At 43.8% G+C, this 21,499-nt stretch overlaps 1 long non-coding RNA gene across 1 annotated transcript; it reads left to right on the top strand.

Moving 5' to 3' along the window:
• Nucleotides 1-586: 586 nt before the first annotated feature.
• Nucleotides 587-20,366, top strand: LOC142817383 (uncharacterized). Its single transcript, XR_012895201.1, has 3 exons — nucleotides 587-902; nucleotides 6,492-6,603; nucleotides 20,111-20,366. It is a non-coding gene; the product is annotated as an uncharacterized LOC142817383 (long non-coding RNA).
• Nucleotides 20,367-21,499: the final 1,133 nt, after the last annotated feature.

Below are 21,499 nucleotides of genomic sequence, written 5' to 3'. Positions count from 1 at the left end.
TAGTCATGTACCTGTGGCTATGTTTCATGTGTTGTGGAATTGAACTACAATGTACGATTGTATTGAGCGATCTATTGTGAATGTGAAGTGTCATGAGCGCCGGATTGTGTTACAGTCTGTGAGAGTGTGTGGTGACTGTTCGCGCTCGTTTGTGTGGTTTTTGAATATTATGAGATAATATTCTTAAAATGGGGGGCAGTGTCACAGAACGAGCGCTAAAAATGGGCGCGCCGCCAAATTCTTGCGATAACGGGCGGGAGAAACGCCGCGAGGTCAAAAGAAAAAAAAAGAAAACAAACATCCAAGGCTCCCCCGGGCGCGCGCTCTCCCCTCGGAAGCGTGGCTTCGCCGATGAACCTCCTCACCCCACAGCGGCGGCCGAGCAAGCGCTGGAAAGTTCCAGAAGGAAATAGGCGTGGTCACGCCGGGTTGAGTCATCCATCGCGGAGGGCATTCCAACCGTCTCACCCTCTTTCCAGCCTTCGCTGCGTATCGCGCCGACGAAATGACGAGAACCTTCTGGAATGTCGTGCGGAAGGTATTTAACTGAGCAGCCGAGACGAGAAAAAGCAGGAGAAGACGGAAGTTAGCGCCAGAGCGCGAAGGGATCCCGCCGTGTAGTCGGCGAAGGTTTTGTCCGTAGCGACAAAGCAGGAGATGAAGAGGATTTCCACCTGAGGGGTGAAGGCTCGAGCTACAGGCAAGAGCGTGTGTTTACCGCTATCGAGCGAAGACGCGAGGCAACAGCTGCGTGTGTGAAGCCGACGTGTTCGGGCAAAGAAGTTTGAAGCTTGGAGAGTGGCCTATTGAAGACGGGAGGTTTCCTGGAAGAGAAACTTCGGCGAGGTTTCCTGGAAGAGAAACTTCGAGGGCTGCGGAACGACAACAACGCTGGACTTTGAGTGAGTGATTCTCGGAAGAGTATCATTCAGACTTTTGTTCCAAGGACTTTGGACTGAATAGGTTTTCTATCTCTTTAGTCTTTAAGTGTCTTGGTGGTTAAATGCATGCGACTGCATTGTAGAGTGTATTGTTGTCTGTGTCCATTGTTTTGAGGGAGGCTGATTGTACTGTGTAGTAGGTTGTTTGTTTGGTGACATATTGTACTCAACTATTGTGGAGTGTGCATACTCGTGTATTGTTTTCGATCTGCCATTATTGAGAATATAATTCTGTTTGTTTATCAACTCTCGGCTCTGACTTGTTCTTTGGGCCACAGCCGGCGTCTGCTGGCGCGCCAATAAGGACCAATTCTAAATTGTCCACGCTTTCGTGGTGCAGTTTGGGGGGCCGATACTTCGGCCCTTGGAATTAGCCCGGCTATTGCCTCCCGAATTAACGGGACCCGTGTGACACACGTACAAGACAAATACTTCTAGTAACGCTTCACTTTCATATTTAGTGTGACGTCGAACTTAGTGCCCCACCGTGGTGGTCTCGTGGCTAAGGTACTCGGCTGTTGACCCGCAGGTCGCAGCTCGAATCCCGGCTGCGGCTACATTCTCGACGGAGGCGAAAATGCTGTAGGCCCGTGTGCTCGGGTTCGGGTGCATTAAAGAACCCCAGGTAGCTGAAATTTCCGAAGGCCTCCACAACAGCGTCTCTCACAATCATATGGTGGTTTTAGACTGTTAAACCCAACCTATCAATTGATCGCACTTAGTGCTTTACACGTAAGATTAACTTCAAAGAACTACAAGCAAATTATCTTTGTACAACGACGAACATCCACAGCACACGTTTCCAACTTTCTTCTGTGCAACTTCACTAGAAGCCCGGGTGCTTGCTTTCTCGGCGCTCATTTACATACTTGAGTACCTATTGAATGCATCTGCCTGGGAAAGATTGCCATAAGCATTTGGCTGTGGCCTAGATTGGTAATTGAGCCCTAGAGTAAGAGCAATGTGAGGTTTGCAGACCGCACGAAAAGATGGGGGAGGATGTTCACTATCCACGGTGTTACGTGTTGGAATGAAGTTTGTAAGTGCATCGTGCGCAGTGTCGAACTCTACTCGTCACAATGCGAGCATTTTATGTTAAAAGCGATGGCCTCTTTAAATTGGCAGGGCGTCACAATAGGCGATCAAAAGTCACCACGTTTAGAAGAATTGTGCAACGCGCGTCACCTTCTTTGTTTACATTTCACCGGATTTGTAAATATTTTTATCTGTGATTGCAAATACAACGACAAATTTACGAGGTTTTCTTTATATTGCTGTTGGCACCGCCTCTGCTTTCCGCGAAGGCACATGTGTATGCAGTGCAAAAGCTTGTGAACTCCCAGAAAGTAAAAATTGTATGCGCGGTGACTGCACACTGAAGCGTGCTGATTTCAACGTCATAGCCTCTTTTCCGCAGGTGCTCGAACGTTCACTGTTTTCCCTTCTCGATAATCCTTATCTATAACCCTAGTGACCACCTGTCACTGGTATAGTGCATTTTGATGTGTACAAGGGCTTCTTATCTTACAAAAGCATCGATCATTTTGTGAATTTTATTGCCCATACTCTAATGCGTATAAACTGTGACCACTTCAAAAGGTTATAGCCAAAACTTTCACCATTTATACCACTAAGAGTAACTAGAAGTAGTATGCGAAGCATTGCATGGGTCATGTGCACGTTGAAGTTCGGTTAATCACTGCCACCCTGTGTGATGGTAACACGTCCTTGCAACTGGAGCACACCATGAATTAATTCACTGTATAGTTTGTGTTGCTGTTACGCGTCTTGAAAGCATGCCACGCCACGCGGGAGCATAAGGAATTATAGCGCGTCTGTGGAATCAGGTTCCCCGATGCCATCACGGCATTGCTGAGTGCGTAAAGGGCAGTGGCCTCTTACACAGGCCAGTCCGCAGATGCAACACAGGCCGGGCCACGCCAGCTCATGAGCGTGTACTCACAGTGCTTGTACCAGCTGTTGCACACGTGCTGTAAGGGCGGTCACGCCGCACACCAGATTTATCGCCACGATAAGATGCTTCGAATCTAAAAATTGAAGTTTATTCTGAGTCATTGAAGAATCAGCGACGAAATGCACTCAATTTTATGGAGCTGCGTTGTTTTATTTGGGGTTTTTTTCGGCTCTAATTATATGGAAGCGAATTTAGAACAGAAATATCTCCATTGCCGGCGTCGTCTATTGCCACGTACGTCGCGTGATGCACAGCCCGGCACGTCGGACCTGCTCAAAAACAACGCCAGCAATACTTTCACATGGGAAACGTATGCGACCACGCCATCTTGCCAATTACGAGCTACCCTGCCAAGTACTTTAGCTGATATGAAGAAGCCACCGACAACATCTCATGGCTCGGCTTCGCGGTTATTACCTTTCCTAAGTAGGCATTAGAACCTGAACTTGGCAACGTTTATCGCTAGAAGCTTATCTAGTGAGGCAAGTATTGGTTTTTTATTTGTGGAACTGGATGGTGCTAAATGGGGTGTAATAGGGCTCAGTCAGGTTAGGAGGAAAAATGAGGCCTATACAGTGCTACAGAATGGGCACGTCCTGTGCTATCGTGGCTTGGCTGAGAGAAGAGAACTGGAAGTTGAATTCCTTATCCACAGTAATATAGCAGTCAACGTAGACGAGTACTATAGCATTATGGAAAGGGTGGTAGGTATTGTAATTAAACTCAATAAGAGATACAAGATGAAGGTGGTACCAGCTTACGCGCCCACATACAGCAGTGATGACGCATCTGTTGAAAGCTACACTCTAAGTCAGATGCCGTATAACGAAAGGCACATAGGCTGCGCGCTTCTGTGTACTGACTAAAATCCTGTCTATAGGAAACCTAGCAATAAAAAATACCCGCGACATCCACGGGGCGCGGAAGTCACGCATACAGACGGTAAGAGCAGGCATAAGAGGGGAAAAAAGGGGGGGAGAGCCACTGTCCCCGTCGTGCCAGCCTGGCGCCAGGAGCCGGCATCAACTTACGCAGCACCGTTCAGCCACAAGTGTGAGCGCGGAAAAAAAAAGAAAAAGAAATGACCCCCCCCCCCCCTCCCTGCTTTCGCCAGCTGGGCGCCCGGGTGCCGGCGTGACGTTCGCCGTCGCCTGCATGCCGTGGCATTTGCGCATCGCCATTTCGTCCCGCTGTCTTGTGATAATCGTTTTTCTAAAAGATGGTCTGAGACGGAAACATTTTGCAGTGCTATATGGCACACTTTATTCAAGATATCATACACCTCTCTGCATTTGGGCATACACTTGGATGTGCAGTCCCATTGTTACTTTGTTGACTTCAATAAAAGAGTACAAACAACTTTCCGTTCATCAGATGTCAAGGTATGACACTGTGTTATGCACTAAATGAAAGAGTACTAGTGCATGCGTGACAGCTTTCTGAAACACTGGCCTATGTATGTGGATGCTCATGTTCTACCAAACAAGTTGAACTGATGATTTTAAGAAAGCATGGCAAAAAAGAAATAAACTGAAGGCCGCGAGACAGAAAAAGATCAAAATTGAAAATCTATTGGTCGATCTTTGTTTGTGTTTGCGTAATTTGATGATGAACAAGTACAGAAGTCAGAAATCAGGTGCAGAAGTCAGCAGCAAAGCCCTGGTGCGGTGGTCTAGTGACTAAGGTACTCAGCTGCTGACCTGCAGGTCGCGGGCTTGAATCCCGGCTGTGTTGGCTGCATTTCCGATGAAGGCGGAAATGGTGTAGACCCGTGTGCTCAGATTTGGGTGCTCGTGGAAGAATCCCAGGTGGTCGAAATTTCCGGAGCCCTCCACTGCGGCATCTCTAATAATCATATGGTGGTTTTTGGACGTTAAACCCCACATATCAATCAATCAATTGAAGTCAGCAGGAGAGCGTATGTCACCGACATTTGCTCACTCTTTTGAATATTAGGTACAGTTATCATATTCCAGCATGAATTTGTAACAGTGAACCACGACCAAGACAACCAGTGTACTGCTGTGGAGATAATTTACCAGCTATAAGGATCCCCATTTTCTAAAGAGCAACTGCTAGCAGTAAGAATAAATATTTTGAAGTTAGTTCTGCACCATTTCTTGACCCCAACTGCACGCCGACGTTCGCGAAAGAAATGTGCAGAGTCGTTATTTATTTGGAGGTAGACCGACCTGTCCGTTGCTAATTTGTGTACGTCATACTTGACATTGGTGCGCGTTTTGGCATTCACTTGAACAGCAATGTGATGCTGAATAAATGTAAGAGTAGCCACTCTCCATAAATAAGATTAGTTAAATATTGAAAATGAGTAAGAACCACACTATATTGCGAAATACTGCGCATAAATTCTATTTGCGGAAATGAGTAATCGCCGAAATGCTATAAAGGCGTTGCTGCCCCATCTTGCGGCTCGCGGCAGCTCACGTGTACGAAATGGAAATGTGAGAGTAGGCACACTAAAATTTCCATGCAATGTTTACGTGCGAAATCGCATTGCCTTCAAACAGCTGAGAATGGGCTGCTGTCACTGACACTCGGGTACCTCCCGACACAAATCAGCCAAACTTCTCACAGCACACGCACGCGCGAGAAACTTACGCTGGTTTCGACAGCCGAATACAGCCTCGCCTGCGAATTTCGGTGAGCGTAACATCCGCATTTCACGGGGAAGCTTTAAAACGACGCAGAAACACATGTTAATTGTTCTTGCGGAACGGCGCACCATTCTTGAAGGCCTACAAGCTATTCGCTGATCAAATGAATGCAGATGGCATAAAAACAGTTTGAAGTTCCGAAGACGGTTTGCAAAAATTCACTTGGTAATTATATATTGCCGCAAAATGACTCACCGTTATGCGGTGGCGCTGTGACGCAATGAGTAAGACATCTTCACGTGCATGCGGTCCCGAGTTTGATTCAATGGCTGTGCTTTGCATCTTAATCTCGCAAATATAGGTAATTGTTATACTTATGGTTTTCAAATTACCTGTAGTCGTAATATCCGCCACATTCTCGGCGAGAAACCGCTCTGAAAAGCGTAAAATATCACTTTTTTTGCCATCGCATCAAGGCCGGGCCACCTACGGGATGTCACACCTAACCGCAGGCCGTATCTTGCCAGTAAAAATTGGACCTAAAATCCCGGCTAATCTTTGTCCGGGCTATTCCGAAGGCCACTTCAAATCAGGCCGGTTTTCCTGCAACACGGTTACGGAGCTGCCTAGAAGCAGCGACCATTTGTCTTTATTTCCTACCTGTGGGCGTGTAGTCTAGCCAGGATTTGACTTAGAGTGTACTATGAAGACGTGGAATCGGCAATAAGTAAGGTAAAAACACAGTATACTATACCAAAGGGAGACTTCAATGCCCGTTGCAGCAATGCCCGTTGCAGCTGAAGCAGGCTGGAGACCAGACAGTAGGAAATTATGGCATTGGTACTAGAAATGCCCCTATAAACAACCCTGTACTTTTTTAATGAAACGACCACCCTCGCAGCGAAACATCACTTTAGGCAGCCTTCTTTCGTTATATGTAATCAACGCTTATTCTTCTAGCCAGCTCAGAGGCGGCGGTGGAGTAATCCAGCTCTCTCAACTACATGGACAGCCTTGCGCATGAGCCTGCCACCGTATGAACTGCGGAGGATTCCCTTCTCCACCACGAATGGTCGGTTTCGTTCAACGTTCGAATAAATGATAAAGAAATATTGGTAGTTTTTCAGTGCAGATATCAACCGAACAACGTTTATTTCGCATTTTCGTTCTGGGGAAATTTCCTTCTGCTTTGCAGAACACGAGTGTGTCTGCATCTTTGTTTTCCGAAAACTGTAAGATCAATATTTCTGATAGAAGACGTAAACACAATAAGCTCACAACTACCGGAACCTATTGCAGTGCAATATATCTCCTCTGCCATTTATTTACTTGCAGAACAAAGGAAGGCTCTTCTTCCCTGAAATGGAAATAGCAGCAACCAGAAAACCTTCGTTATGATAGTTTATCAAGCTGATTCCATTCAATACCTCCTCTTCAGATATATGCGAATCGTGGCAACCTCAATACATCAAACATGATTCTTTCGACTCCTCTACTTGATTTTAATAATGCAGAACAAATGCGCATTTTCCCGCCTTCCTATGACGTGCATAAGCATATTAACTGTGTTTGATGCCCGTCTAAGCATGCAGTTCTCAGTTGTTCCTGGAGAAAGCCTGCGCCATCTTGGATCGTTCATCACCCATTAGCAAGCTTGAAGTTGTTGCGTGGAGTCTTTCAAGCAACGCCGTGTGGGTAACAACCCTGCATATTAAACCACTTGCTGTCCGAGTCTAGTATTGCAAATCTTAGGTTATAGACCTGGTTCTTACACTGAAGCAAAGCGCATGGACGTAATTAAGGCAGCGTGTGCAGGAATCCAAGCTCGTTTCCCTTGTGAATTGTCTGGCGCAAGCATGCTGAATATGTCACGGCAGCGATTTCCCTACGGCAAGGTTCATTGGTATAGCGCGAACACATGTATATTCTCGTTAGTTATGCCCTAAATACAATGCTTTCAATAGGAATGGTCTTGAGGTAAATGAGTGTGACGTTAGTGTAGCATTACTTGCTACAAAACTTACTGAACTACTTGCGATGAAGGTTCCATCTGTTTGAAAGTTGCTGTAGATGAAAGGATAAAGTTGCGACAACAAACTTCGCTGAGAATGACAAGAAAAAATTGCTAAACTGTAACAAATATGCAGAGCAGTAAAGTTACTTGAGTGTTTTCAGTAGCACAAACTACAATGGGCAATAAAATATTACCCATTGTTTCGACCCAGTCAGACAGGTTCTGCTTGATCTAATAGATTACACTGCAATTTCTGGTATCTTTAAGATTTCATTCAGTTATAAAGCACTCCAAAACAATGGACCATTTTCGGCCATTCGATTAAGACAAAATCAGAACAATCGCAGTAAGAAGCTGCATATGTAATTAAATTATCATCAGTAGAAGATGCACTGCTCGGCCAAAAATGATCTTTTTAGGTCAAATATGGCTTCATTAGGGAGTGGTTCTTGCATTAGCTGAGATCTGTGGGACTTGTTTTGCTGCCATACAAAAGGGAGAAAATGTTTGAAACGAGGCCTTGAACATCAAGTGGGAAGTCGTTTCTGTTTCACAAACTTCTTAGTAATCACCCTGTTCAAGACATCAGTGAACAATGCATAACAGTTGTACGACCCTGAACTTGCAAATCTTTCTGTTTATTTGAAAGCATACAGTTATGTCTTGAGTGCCACTGTGCTTCAATAACTCGTGAATAAGTCACTGGCTTAATAGTTGTGACATTATTATTCATGGTCAAACAATCAAATAAACAAAAGTTGGGTAAATGATTCAATGTCAATACAAATACACAAACGTTCAACATAAAAGTGCGTCTTTTCTAATGCGGCGCAGTAACAAGATAGTTCTTATGAAAAAAAAAACTTCACTGACATTCAATAATTTTCATTCATCTGATTAAGACCACTCAAAACGGTGTCAAAAGAAACAGAGATAGCGTGGCGATCTGCACCGACGTCGTGTTTACATGTGGATGGGGACTATTGCGCAAACAATAGGCACAAAAGATCAATCACTAAAAAGGTCATATTGAAACCCTCCTTAATTTTTTATGTATCTGAACCGTAAAAAGAAACGGAGGACACTGGCTATTGACCATGACGACGAAGGCGAAGGAAGAGACGCGCGTTGTGGTTCAGAGGTACCTGATCAAGGCGTTCATCCGAGCAGAACCTTGCAGCAAATCCCTTTATCGATTGACTGCAAAGGAACAGGTTGCATAGTCTGTGCGTGTGTCTCTAACAATACTTCCCGAAAAATTAGGATCCGCAACAGATAGTAATTAGCCGCACAAATGTAAAAACGGCTTCGACAGGAAAGGTCCCGAATTGAAACCAATAAATAAAGCAGGAACAACAGAGCTGCAAACACTGAACTAAAAAGAATCGACTTAGTGACAAAAATACATGTTAGTCAACGGGTCTCTTATCATGCGGACCGCTCAGTGCGCTCGTTTACCTGAAGTTCGGGCGCACCTTAATTAACGGGAGGCAACAAGAACTATTTATTTGCCGAGCGAAACTGTAAAACTAAATAGCAAGGAAAAAATGCCTTCTGTGTTTCTTCTGACGCTCCAAGCGAACAGGGTATTGACGTCTTTGCTGCAATCTTGAGAATAAGAAAGTCAGTAAAAAAACTAATATGCGTGGCTAGATATTCCTTGTACATTCATTGTGAATGTTTTGGAAGGTTTCCCTTGACTAGAAAAAAAATCTAAGCTGTCTTGGAAATTTCCTTTTTCCAGATAAGTGGACTTCGTAATACTCTTTTTTTTTTGTTAGTGAAGCAGACACGTAGAGCAAGAGTTTCTTTTATTGCTTAGCTTAAAAGCGGGGCTGCAAATTAGTTGTCCGTATTGCTGACATAAACTGGGGATGTATATGAGTTTGAAAAATGTGGCAAACATATATGTCTGTAAGTAATAAACTTAGCAACATAGCATACTCGTACTAGTTGCTTTTACTATGTGCGATAGTCAAAGACAAGGTGTAACCACAGAAACGAGTAAACAGAAAATCACAAATCTCATTGGTTCAAACGGCTTTCACCTCACGTCATATTCTATTCAGTGCCCTTTTGGTGCAGCTTGATGTGTCGCAGCCACCATAGTTCCCCATAAGAAAAGCGACAGAATCTCGACAAGTAAGGGTGTAAGGCAGCGGGTCACGATTTTTGCCATGCTGTTCGCCGCGTGTGTACAGTAAGCTTTCAGGGCCCCAGATTTGGAAGAGTTAGGGATAAGAGCTAATTAGGAGTATCTTAGTAACGTGTGAATTGCTGATCACATTGCTGGGATAAAGAACTCAGGGGAGAATTTCTTAATTCCAGACTTTGGCCGCAAATAACACACACGCAAAGTAAAGGAACAATCAACGAAAAGCATAAGCGGCACTCCCACTTGTGCTTGTCGTTGAGCGTTCCTTTACATTGTGTGTGTGTGTTATTTTTGGCAAAGACATATCAATAAGCAAGTAACAACTAGGCCAACAGTCAGTATTGTTACAGGGGAGAATTACAGCTCATGACTTCTGAACTGGATAAAGCAAGCGGAATAGTAGGTTTGAAAATTCATATGCACAAAACTAATGTCACGTGCGAGAGTCTGGGAGAAAACAGCACCTTGCGATATGTGGAGAGTGGCTTTAAGTACTAAAGGAATATGTCTACTTAAGACAGGTAGTAATCGTGGAAGCGAACCATGAGAGCGAAATAAGTAATAGAATAAGGATGAGGCGGATCACAATCGGGAAGCATTTTCAAATCATGAATGGCAATCTTCTACTACGCGAAACGGAAATATATATAACAGGTGCATCTTGCCGATACATATCTACGGAGCAGAAACATGAAGGCTTACAAGAAGGTTCAGCTTAAATTGAGGATGACGCAGCGGGAGATAGAAACGAAACGATAAGCATAACCTTAAGAGGCAAGAAGGGACTTGAGTGAGTTAGGGAACAAGTAGGGGATAAAGATATCATAGTTGAAATCCAGAAGAAGAAATGGACATGGCCCGGCCACGTAGCACGTAGGCAGAGTAGCCATGTGTTATTGGGGGAACTGACTGGTTACCCAGAGAAGGCAAACGCATTACGGGGAGACAGTAAGTTACGTGTAAGCCGGGATATTGCTGATGAGGAAATCTACAAAACTGGATAAGTTTTCCGTAACAGTACCTATACCGAAAATTATAGGACAGCCAGAATTGCCATCCTTAAGTATTTTTGGTAGCAGGTAAAAGCGACCAGCTTCCGGACTTAGTGGAACGATTGAATGAATTGTGTTGTCAGTCATTTTTTTCTGTGTAATTAGTTATAGAATAGTGCGTTTGACCAGTGACTTATGCTCTTCTGTGGGGTCATGATCAAGTCGTTTGTGAAACCTGGTATCTGATAGCTGCTTGTGGGCCTCTGTGGTATAATCGGACCTAATTAATACTACAACAGCACCACCCTTATTTGCCGTCTTTACGATAGTGTCAGTGCGGGATGACAACGAATTCAAGGCTTTAAGTTCGCTAGAAGAAAGATTGTGGCGAAAATGTACGTGTTTTCGATATACTTCTATAATATCATGCTGAACAGCTCTAATATACATATCGAGGAATCTATCGCGTTGGGAAGGCGACACCTACTGTTAGTGGGAAGGCAGCTTGTTTTAAATATTACTTTTGTGTGGCTTGTGATGATAATACCCACACAAGTGTTAATTACGGGCGAAATTGTTCAAATCTTTTAGCAGGTGAAATTCACTGTGTTCAATTGTTGTTGGACGAAAATTGAGGCCACGACTAAAGACGCTACGTTCATCAGTCGTGAGCTCTGTGTCTGAAATGTTGACAATGTTGCTTTGTTGTTGGTTTATGGGCTCCCCACGAGAACGAGACTTCGGAGAATCGGGGCACCGTACTGCGGAATGATTAGCTAAAGAGACTGCCGCTGCGGATGTGCCTGACTTTTTTTTTATTGTAAGGAGGACGAAAAATACCATCGCGGGATGATTTTTTGATTTTTTTCGCGGAAATGTCATGACGCTTTTTAGATGCAAATGAATCAAGTTTAGGCGACTCCGCTGATGACAGGTGTGAATTAGGTAGTTGTGCATTTTCTTGTCTTATAAGACGCCCATTGGAATGAGTATAATGATCTAATACAACGCGAGTAAGCTCTAAAGAAGCATTTGTTTAAATGTCATTCCATCTGGATCAATGCAGTTTTGCCATGTCAGACAAAGCAGGTTTTACACGAATGCGGAGACCCTTTGGAGCAACCGATGATGCAGGGTAGCTATTCAAGGTGTCAATGTGTAGATCACAACGAACCTTGTGTTCAACCACCTTTCTTAGCTTTAAGAATCCTTTAGAACTTAGAAACGTAGCATTTCCGGCAGTGAACGTCTGTCATCTGGCTGGCGCTGCCTCGACGGCTTGAGCGTAGGTACTGCGAAGCTCGTGGCACCGAGCTTTAGTGGAGGCCCCCGTTGTGCACAGAGCTGAAGGTGAACGCTTTAGTGGCGCAGCGAGTGTTGAGGAATATTGCGGACGATTCCAGACAGGTCGCATTCCGAACAAGTCGCCAGTATATCTTCAACATCTTGTTTAGAAATTAAAGCTGACTTTGACAGTGACACGAAAAGTGTAACTTATATGCTTGATTGTACATTATGCGGCAAACAGTATATCGGACAAACAGAAGGCCCTTTCCGAATACAATTTAACAATCATAAGTCTCACGCTAACACGTTGCCGCACCTGCCCATATCAAAATATGTGCATTTCCCCGGTCACTCCTTTAATAACCACTAGGTTACGTTACCTGAATCTGGCTTTCGCTCTAATTATGACAGGGAAGCCCGGGAATCCTTCCTAATTCACAAGTTTGATACCATCGGGTCTGGTTTAAGTAAATACGCTAGCAAATTAGGTTGTTTGTCTCTGTACTCCACTTAGTGATATTAAGTGTACTTACATTGTTCGGTGACCTGTGAAGTTTTGTGCCTTTGTATTTTAGGGCTTTTAGCTTTCCGATTTGACTTTTCTAGACGCGTATGCTTTTAGCATCATCAGTGTTTCATTTACATCAGCGATTTTCTCGAGCTGTTCGGACACAATTTCATCGATGGCGTTTATATATCACTGGTGGTCAACGTTTCTTCTCTGCGCTTGATAAGGACATGTATATATTAACGGCAATATTGCTATGGACTTTATTCTGATGAAGCTCGGTCCCCAAGCGAAACGTCAATAAAACTGCTTCGCACGCGCGCGTCTGTTTTAACTTTTCCGTGAATATTGAACTGAACCCGAAAGCCCTTTGTTTCTTTGTATATATATATATATATATATATATATATATATATATATATATATATATATATATATATATATATATATATATATATATAGCTATATATATATATATATATATATATATATATATATATATATATATATATATATATATATGTATATATATATAATTCGCGTCTTGCGAAAGAGCTATCGTTGTCATTCCCTATGACAACCTCAGTGTCTTAGATAAACATGTTTTGCGATAATCACAGCATGACAGCTACATTTCCTTCAACCATTTCTGTCAAGAGTGTCTCGGGGGCTCCTTTTCGCCGTCATAGCAAGGGGGATGGATTGCTTCATGCTGTCAAAAACTATTAGTAGAACTCACGACTACACAAAAGGAGCGAGAAACAAACTAGACATACACAGAGTGGCGAAGAACGTCTGTGGTAGGGTCATTTTGAGAAGTTTCGGTCTACATATTGAATGAGGAACCAACGGAATGACCGCACGCATCACTACTCAGTGAGAATTTGAATTTGGCATTGTTGAAACTTCACTCACTCATAAGTGAGGCAACGCGCGTTCTTCTTTGTGTACTAACCGCTGGCCAGTGTTGTCATACGATGGCGTCAAGGGCGGATCTTTGGATCCAGCAGCAGTACTTTCTCAGTGAGAATACATATCATCATATCAGAGTGACCGTATGAGGTTAAATGTACGCGAACATTTTTTATGCCCTGAAAAAGTATTTCAATCGTACTCCTTTCCGCCTACAACAAAAAAAAATGTTGGAAAAAACATTGAATGTCTTTTCCTCTACCAATAACAAACGTTTGTTACCTGTACTACGATAGAGTATTTGGTATAGCACGTAGCACTTATTTTTGCTCGTGGTCTTTGCGTTGAAGTTTGAACCACTTTTGTGTGCTTGGTTGTCATCTGTTTTCTCTGGATAAGTTAATCTTACAATAAATATTTACATTTCTTCATTTATAACAGCACCCCAAGCCTTCGAGTGAATATTGCCTCACCGCGGTGGTGTAGCGGCTAGGGTTCTCGGCTGCTGACCCGCCGGTCGCGGGATGGAATCCCGGCTGTAGCGGCTGCATTTTCAATGGAGGCGAAAAGGCTGTACGCCCGTGAGCTCAGCTTTGGGTGCACGGTAAAGAACCCTAGGTGGTCGAAATTCCCGGAGCCCTACACTACGGTGTCTTCCATAGTCATATCGGTGTTTTGGAACATTAAAACCCACATAAAAATCTTCGATGAAAACTAGAGTAATGTTGTTTTTGCAGTCCCATAAACAGCATAGCGCGCTCGCGCAGACCACAATAATCCGACCAGGACAAGAGGTCGATGATGATGCACGAAGCATGAGATGGTTGAGCTGGTTCCTGTTAGTGTCTGCATAAACTACTTCAGACGAAAAAAATAGTTTGTGGTCTTACAGTATCAACACCTCCCTACATGTCTAAACAATATAAATGAAGTGTAGTATTTGAGGTCTAACTTTAGCGAACGTGAACTGGAGACAAATATGGTCGCGGAATATCCTCTACATATTTCCGGTAAGACGCTTGTGAACACTGGCTTGCCAGAATAATGATCTCTATGGACAGCGTCTCATCTTGCAGCGCTAACGCCTCGCTACTCCTATCTACTTCTTTTAGCGGCTTTATATGTTGAGGAAAGACATTGAGAATTTTTTAATCCTCGAAATGCCTTGCACCAACTTGACCAAAGGGTACTCAATCAGGTTGCAATGCTGAAGGTTGGAAAAACAAGTGCAGTCTAGGAAGTCCATATGAAGTAGGACCAATCTTCCTATTGATACGCTATCTAGGCATGCATCCTTAGCCCACATTTGGCAACGCCTGACCACCACTTTACGCAGCAGCGAGTCTGCAACTGTCTTGCCGAGTTATACCGCTTTGAGATGGTAGAACACCATAGAGACCAGCTAACAAAGACAATGCTAGAGGCTTTGCGAATGGCTATTAGGCTATCTACTTGATAAAAAATGTACAATAAAAAACGACCTGACTCTTTTGGCTTCACACGTTTCCACGTGCTATGTATACATGCTTTAAACTACAGCATCTGACAAGCTTCCTTTATAGTTGTAATTTTCATAGCCTAATTATTTTGTTGCATGCTCCGAAAGTATGAATCGCATATAGCTATGAGTCGATGCTGTTGCCTGGGTGCCTATGTTGCGGATTTTCATCTCCTACACTGTATCACGTTCTGAATGCGTTATGCAAACTAATCCAACCACGCGATTCAGCAATGTGTGAGGTATGGCTGAGCAAGAAAACTGACTTTCCTTTGTCTGATTGAATGATTTACTTTCTTCTCTGCCCAGGCGCGACCCTTCAGCTGCCCTCGAACAAAAACCTGGGTAGTGCACATGTGCTCTTCCACAATGTTTAAAATTAGCTTTGCTACGAAAGTGGGGGACCTCGTCACCTGTCTTATTTTTTGGAGGACTAGATTCAATCATCTTTGTTCTTACAAGTAATAGCATTCCTATGCTCTTTTGTAACCATGCTGCCCTTTTTAGACAAATGCATGCGCATCAAGATGAATTCATTTGCGTGCTCTATATGATGTGGTTTGATTGATTGATTGATTGATATGTGGGGTGTAACGTCCCAAAGCCACCATATGATTATGAGAGACGCCATAGTGGAGGGCTCCCGGAAATTCGCCCCGATTGGGGCTCTCTACCATGCACCCAAATCTGAGCACACGGGCCTACAGCATTTCCGCCTCCATTGGAAATGCAGGCGCCGCAGCCGGGATTCAATCCCGGTACCTGCAGGTCAGCAGGCGAGTACCTTAGCCACTACACCTCCGCGGTGGGGCCTCTATTTGCTGTGAACGAACAGTATAAAAAATAATGGTCGTGCATGGTCTAAATATTTCAACTCGAGCTCAATGTGTAGGAGGCAGACCATGTTCAAGGCGATCTACTGCCACAGCCAATGAATATTTATTCAGAGGTCATGCTACTTCCATCAGCAAGGATTTTTTCTTTACTTGCCTTAAAACTAGCGATCTGCTGTCATGATCTCCTGCTTAGAACATCACCCTCTGCTGGCATTTCTGCTGGATGACAGTCAATCTTCTTTCAATGAATTCCATTTCTTATGGCAACAAAAGATTCACGAAGCTTCATTTTTATAATTATTCACGGGAGACAAGGTTTTCGTATGGGGAAGGCATCCCAAATTCATATTTCTTTGGACCCTTTTGTTCGAAAGAATCATATATAGAATATTTTGAAGCTTTGCAGCGTTACGATAGCACCCATTCAAACTGCCCCAACACATCTACTCTGTTTATTTATGTAGTGGGATGACCAGGATGAACACTGGACGTGCCTCAGACAGGCTGGCCAAAGTTTTGATAGGAGGACCTATTTTTCTCAAAGGCTCCGTGTCATCCTTAGCGTGTTATTTTTCAAGGGGTTAGTAGTAACGTCATCTCCTGCTGTTGGTGCGTATGTCTGTTGATAATCATCGTCTGAGAAGGAAAAAAAAAGCTATAAAGCAGAGCAATGCAGTCCTCGCTTTATTCAGAGTCAAGTTTCTTTTGGAGGTTTTTTTTCTTTCCATGTGGCCATTATTCACAGGGACACGCGCCACCACCAGGAGATGACGTTACTACTAACCCCCTTAAAACGAACAAGCCAAGGTTGACACGGCGCCTTTGAGAAAGATAGATTCTCCTATCGAAGCGTCGGCCAGCCTGTATGAGGCACTTCCACTGTTCACCCTGATTATCCCACTACGTATTTCCAGTTGTCGGCTTTTATCTTTATTCTGCTTCTTTATGGATATTCTTGGTAACTCTGTTGATTCCAGAATTCATACATACTTTTTTTTCAAGACACCAACCTTCCACTAATGAAATGATTGACTGAAAGCTACATCGTCATGTTTATAACCAAGGACAACTTGTCTGTGCCTTTTATGTTTGTTTTGAATTTAAAGTACGCGTAAAAATTATTGAGCCGGTTTCCGCTCATTACGCTCTTCAGACTCAAATACTCAAGTGTGCTTGACTGACGGGGCAAATCTTTCAACCCATTTTATAAAACAATTTATATTATTATTGAATGGTAAGAAATGATAAAGGTATCTGGTATTTAAACTTAATGTATGAAGATCCCCATTAAACGTTTTTGGGAAAAATCGCGGAGTACAAAGCTAGCAAACGAAAAAAATTTTTGGAGGGGTTCTATCATGCTTTCTGCAAATGCGTGATGCATATTTATATACAAATGTAAAATTGGAAACTTTGGGAGGTTTTCAAGCCCACTCTTTCCTCCTGGCTGTGCTAGTGGCATATAGTATAGCAAACCACAGTCCTCAATCGCTGCTGCCTCGAATATTTTAGGAGTTTAATATTTACCCTGTTATACGGCAATTTTCAAAATGAGGATCGCAAGAGCATATGCGACACTCAATGGCAAGATTAGCGCCACATTATTTTTTACAATGTTATGATGTTATAACTCCTCAGGTCATTGATACAACTTCAGTAATTTTAATACGCTTTTTGCCGCAATTTATTGGCAGATCACATGCTACAACTCACACACAATTGACGAAAGGTTTTGGTGCTTAGTCTGACAGGCATTGCTCCCTATTGTAACTCATGATTCACAATGCATAGTGCAAATATAGCTTGATAGAGGGCATTAGAAGAACTTGAATCATCGCTTGTCTTGGTAATGACACTATTGTTCATCATATACCATCTATGCGCACAAGTGTTCATGTTACTGACCATAACAATGTCCACGTAATTAGAGAAAGAAGCGATAGGTTTCAACGCAGTGTAAATGTACACCGCTTTGCATTTCTGATCTTAGTAATGGTACTTATGAGAGCTTTTTTATGTACGTTGTTTCACAGTTCGGTGCCCAAACTTTTCCTAATTTTATCTTCCTTGGCCCGAAAGCCGTTCCAGCAAAATTTTATTGGAAACGTCGGGGTCCAAATGGAAGACACGCCTCTTCCTTTTATGTCCATGCATCGTGAGGCCAATGTCCTCGTACCATGCAATTGCAGAACAAGCTGTGCCTGTGTGGGTGGTGCTGTAGACAACAGTACAATGGTAAGATTGAACACTGCCTAGAGGAAGTGCCACCGAATTCGGTGGAAGAAACGCCCACAATTCGCCCTTCGCTTCATATGTTTTTTTTTCTTTGTAACGATGTTGCTGATACTATAGAGTTAACGCTTCGTTACTCTTGGCTCTTGTACTATGTCAAAATAAAGAGAGAGACTCAATGAAGCCAGGAAATGAACTGTTAAAGATATCAAGCATGAAGTGGGCAGATTTTTATCACTTTTTGTTTCTAATTCACAAAGGCGAAGTGGTGTCAATTGATCGTAGGACTGTAAGACCCTGAAGGAGTAGTAACTAATCAGAAACTGCTAACCAAGAACAGTGTTGAGGAGTGCTAGAAAAGAATAAGGGAAAACGCTTCATAAAATATCAATCTTACAAATAGGTATACAATACGCAACGTGCATCATTCTGTTTTGAACTTCTAAGTTGGAGAGACGACTTTTGCGCCACCTGTGTAATTGCCGTCCAGCGCAAGAAACCTTCCCGGTAGTCAGTGATTCCCGGTACCTTCCCGGTAGTCAGTGATGCCAGTGATTCCACTGGCATCCAATATTGATGAAATATAACAATAAAAAACTACGCCTGAAAGCACATGGTTTTGTATTTGTTTATATCAAATGAAACAGTCCAGTAAGTATGACTGGCACACGTATCGATACTGCCTGCAGTGCATACATTTTCACTATAAACTTTGGCCCTGAGCATTCGACTAATATATTTTGTGTCGAGAGTACTTGTGGTTCCGGTTATAATGACGCTAGTGGAATAGAAAAAGAAGGATATTCGCGTTGGTGCTCTTGCAAATAACTGCACTTCACTTCTCCGACAGGTTGTTATGAATGAGACACCAGCGTGATGCTCAAAGTTTTTTTTTATTTCAAAATATTCCTATAGGCCCTCGATGAGAGTATTACCTAGGGGGATATGTAGCGATGAACGGGGAAAATAACAGAAAGAAAGTGACGATTAAGAAGCACAGCTGGCTGGTATATATTCAATAAGGAAACAACAACAACAGCAAAAGAAATAAATTCAAACTACAACATACATTGAATTTGGAAACTGTAGAAACTAGCCACAATTGTGGCTAGTTCCTACAGTTCCTAAATTTACTGCTTAAGTGCTAAAAAAGCCAGAAATTTGAGCATAAAAGGAAGTAAGTTGCAGAATGCCTTCTCAAACAGGGTAAATCAAAATACACGAAATCTACAAGGAGGTACACAGAGACTATCCCGGCTGCGGCGGCTGCATTTCCGAAGGAGGCGGAAGTGTTTTAGGCCCGTGTGCTCAGATTTGGCTGCGCGTTAAAGAACCCCAGGTGGTCGAAATTTCTGGAGCCCTCCACTATGGCGTCTTTCATAATCATATGGTGGTTGTGGGACGTTAAATCCCACAAATTAATTAATCAGGTACACATTGATTAACAAAACGAATACGCTATTTAAAAAAAACACGTACGACACCACATCTAGGTAATACGCTGAGTGCGTAGAATATCTTCAATCTTCCTTATGCTCATTTGGTAGCTGCATTAGACGGTAAATTGTTCTGTTCAATGATAGTGCATGACATGAAAGACTTAGCAAACGATAAGCGTGACATAAGGCTCCTTTGGCTTTGTACTGATGATCACGGTGAGGAAAAATAATGACTGCCGGGGCTGAAACAAATCGTCAAAAAGAGTTGAATGATGGTACCGTTTATGAAAAAGTGAAAGGTGAGCTGCTTGATGACGATGAGATAATGGTTCAAGTTTGGCACGATCTCCGAGTGCAGTTATGTTCAAATGACGTGAGAAAATTCTAAAAAAATAAAACGCACAGCATGGCTTTGCCAGTATTCTGGATGAGAAAAACTTGAACTGGGTCCCGAACAGCTGAAACGTATTCGATTTTAGGCCTAACAAGTGTCAAGTAGGCGAGCTTACGTATATAGGAAGAGAATTTTTCGGTTATGTGCAAAGTAATAAAACTGTAAGCACAATAATCACAACGTTGGACCTTCTTCTTCTTCATCGGTATATAATCATCATCACGAAAAAACGTCGTCTTCGTTCGAAGCGTTGATCAGGCGATGCGGCCTAATAAACACCGTCGAGACTCCAACGCTGCTACTGTCTTACAGAGTGGTGGAGGCTGCTTCGATCCCCAAGTCCTCTCCGACGTCACGTTCCCCTGGAGCTTCGTTCGGGTCGCCGCTTGCTTCCCCCGTTCGCTGTCTTGGCTCAGGAACCGCTCCCCGGAACATCCAGCATTCCTGTGCAAGAAACCATTCCTGCGTGGATCGTCAACGCCCGGCGGCACGACGCACCCATCTTCTCTGCACCTCAACGCGAGGACGTCGAGGTATAGCTCAAAGAATACAACATGACCAGTGATAACCAATGGAGTGAGCCTCAAAAACTTCATCACGCAGCCTTCTATCTGTCCGATGTCGCTAAAATGTAACTTTTTAACAACGAGAGCAGCTGCCTGAATCGGCCTACTTTTGATCAACAAGTCCATATGATTTTTTTGGAAACCAAACATCCATTCCGAAGTGTCGAAAGGAAAGCTCGATGGGCGTGCCCAACAACCCGGGGAGACGTACACTTTGTACATTGAAGACGTGCTTGCCCTTTGCCCTCGCGTGAACTCGGCGATGACAGAAGCTGATCGTGTTCGGCACATCATCAAAGGAATAGGCCATGTCGCGTTTAATGCTCTAGCTGTTAAAAACCCTACCACCGTTGAGGACGTGCTCACCACATGTCAGCATGTGGTGAGGACTCCAAGCCACTCAGGCCATTCTCCAAGCCATAAACTCCAAGCCATTCGATTGCACCCAGACCACCCAGACGCCAGTGACAGCTGGCATTTCTCGGATGCGGATTTGCGCGCGCTGATTCGCACTCTGATTCGCGAGGAACTTCAAGCGCAAGGGTTGTCATGTGCACCCGCCCCTCGGCCTCACTCTCAATGAGCTGGTCTGCGCGACATCATCAAAGAGGAGCCCTCATCCATGGCTGGCGCTCTCCCATCGACCACTACGGCGCCACCAACGCCACCCTTCACGTATGCGCAAGTCGCTGCCATGCCACCGGCCTTGGTTAAGCACGCGCTTCCTGTTCCTGCGCAGTCGAACGTAGCAGCATTTACATCACGCTCGCCTGTCCCAGCGCCTGTGATAGCTCCAGTACCAGCGCCTGTGATAGCTCCAGCACACTACGCCCCCTGGCACTCGCCTTGCCCAATACGTTGCTATTGTGGCATTCGGGGCCATATTTCACGATTTTGCCGCAAGCGCGAACAGAATGAACGCCGTAGCTACGACGTTTACGAAAGGGATTAGGAGACCTCCCCGAACCAGTACCAGCGGCACCCTACGACACGTTCCTTCTCTTCGACTTCTCAACTCGCCACACCTCGTCCTTGCTATCCCGGACGCTGCCGGTCCCCTTCACCTCTGCGACGCTCAACATCTCCTCTGAGACCGGTTGCACCTACTTCTGAATATCACTCTGAAAACTAACTG

Source organism: Rhipicephalus microplus, chromosome 5 (assembly GCF_043290135.1).
Source record: "Rhipicephalus microplus isolate Deutch F79 chromosome 5, USDA_Rmic, whole genome shotgun sequence".
NCBI classification, from domain to species: domain Eukaryota; kingdom Metazoa; phylum Arthropoda; class Arachnida; order Ixodida; family Ixodidae; genus Rhipicephalus; species Rhipicephalus microplus.
This window is presented reverse-complemented; position numbering and strand designations above follow the sequence as displayed.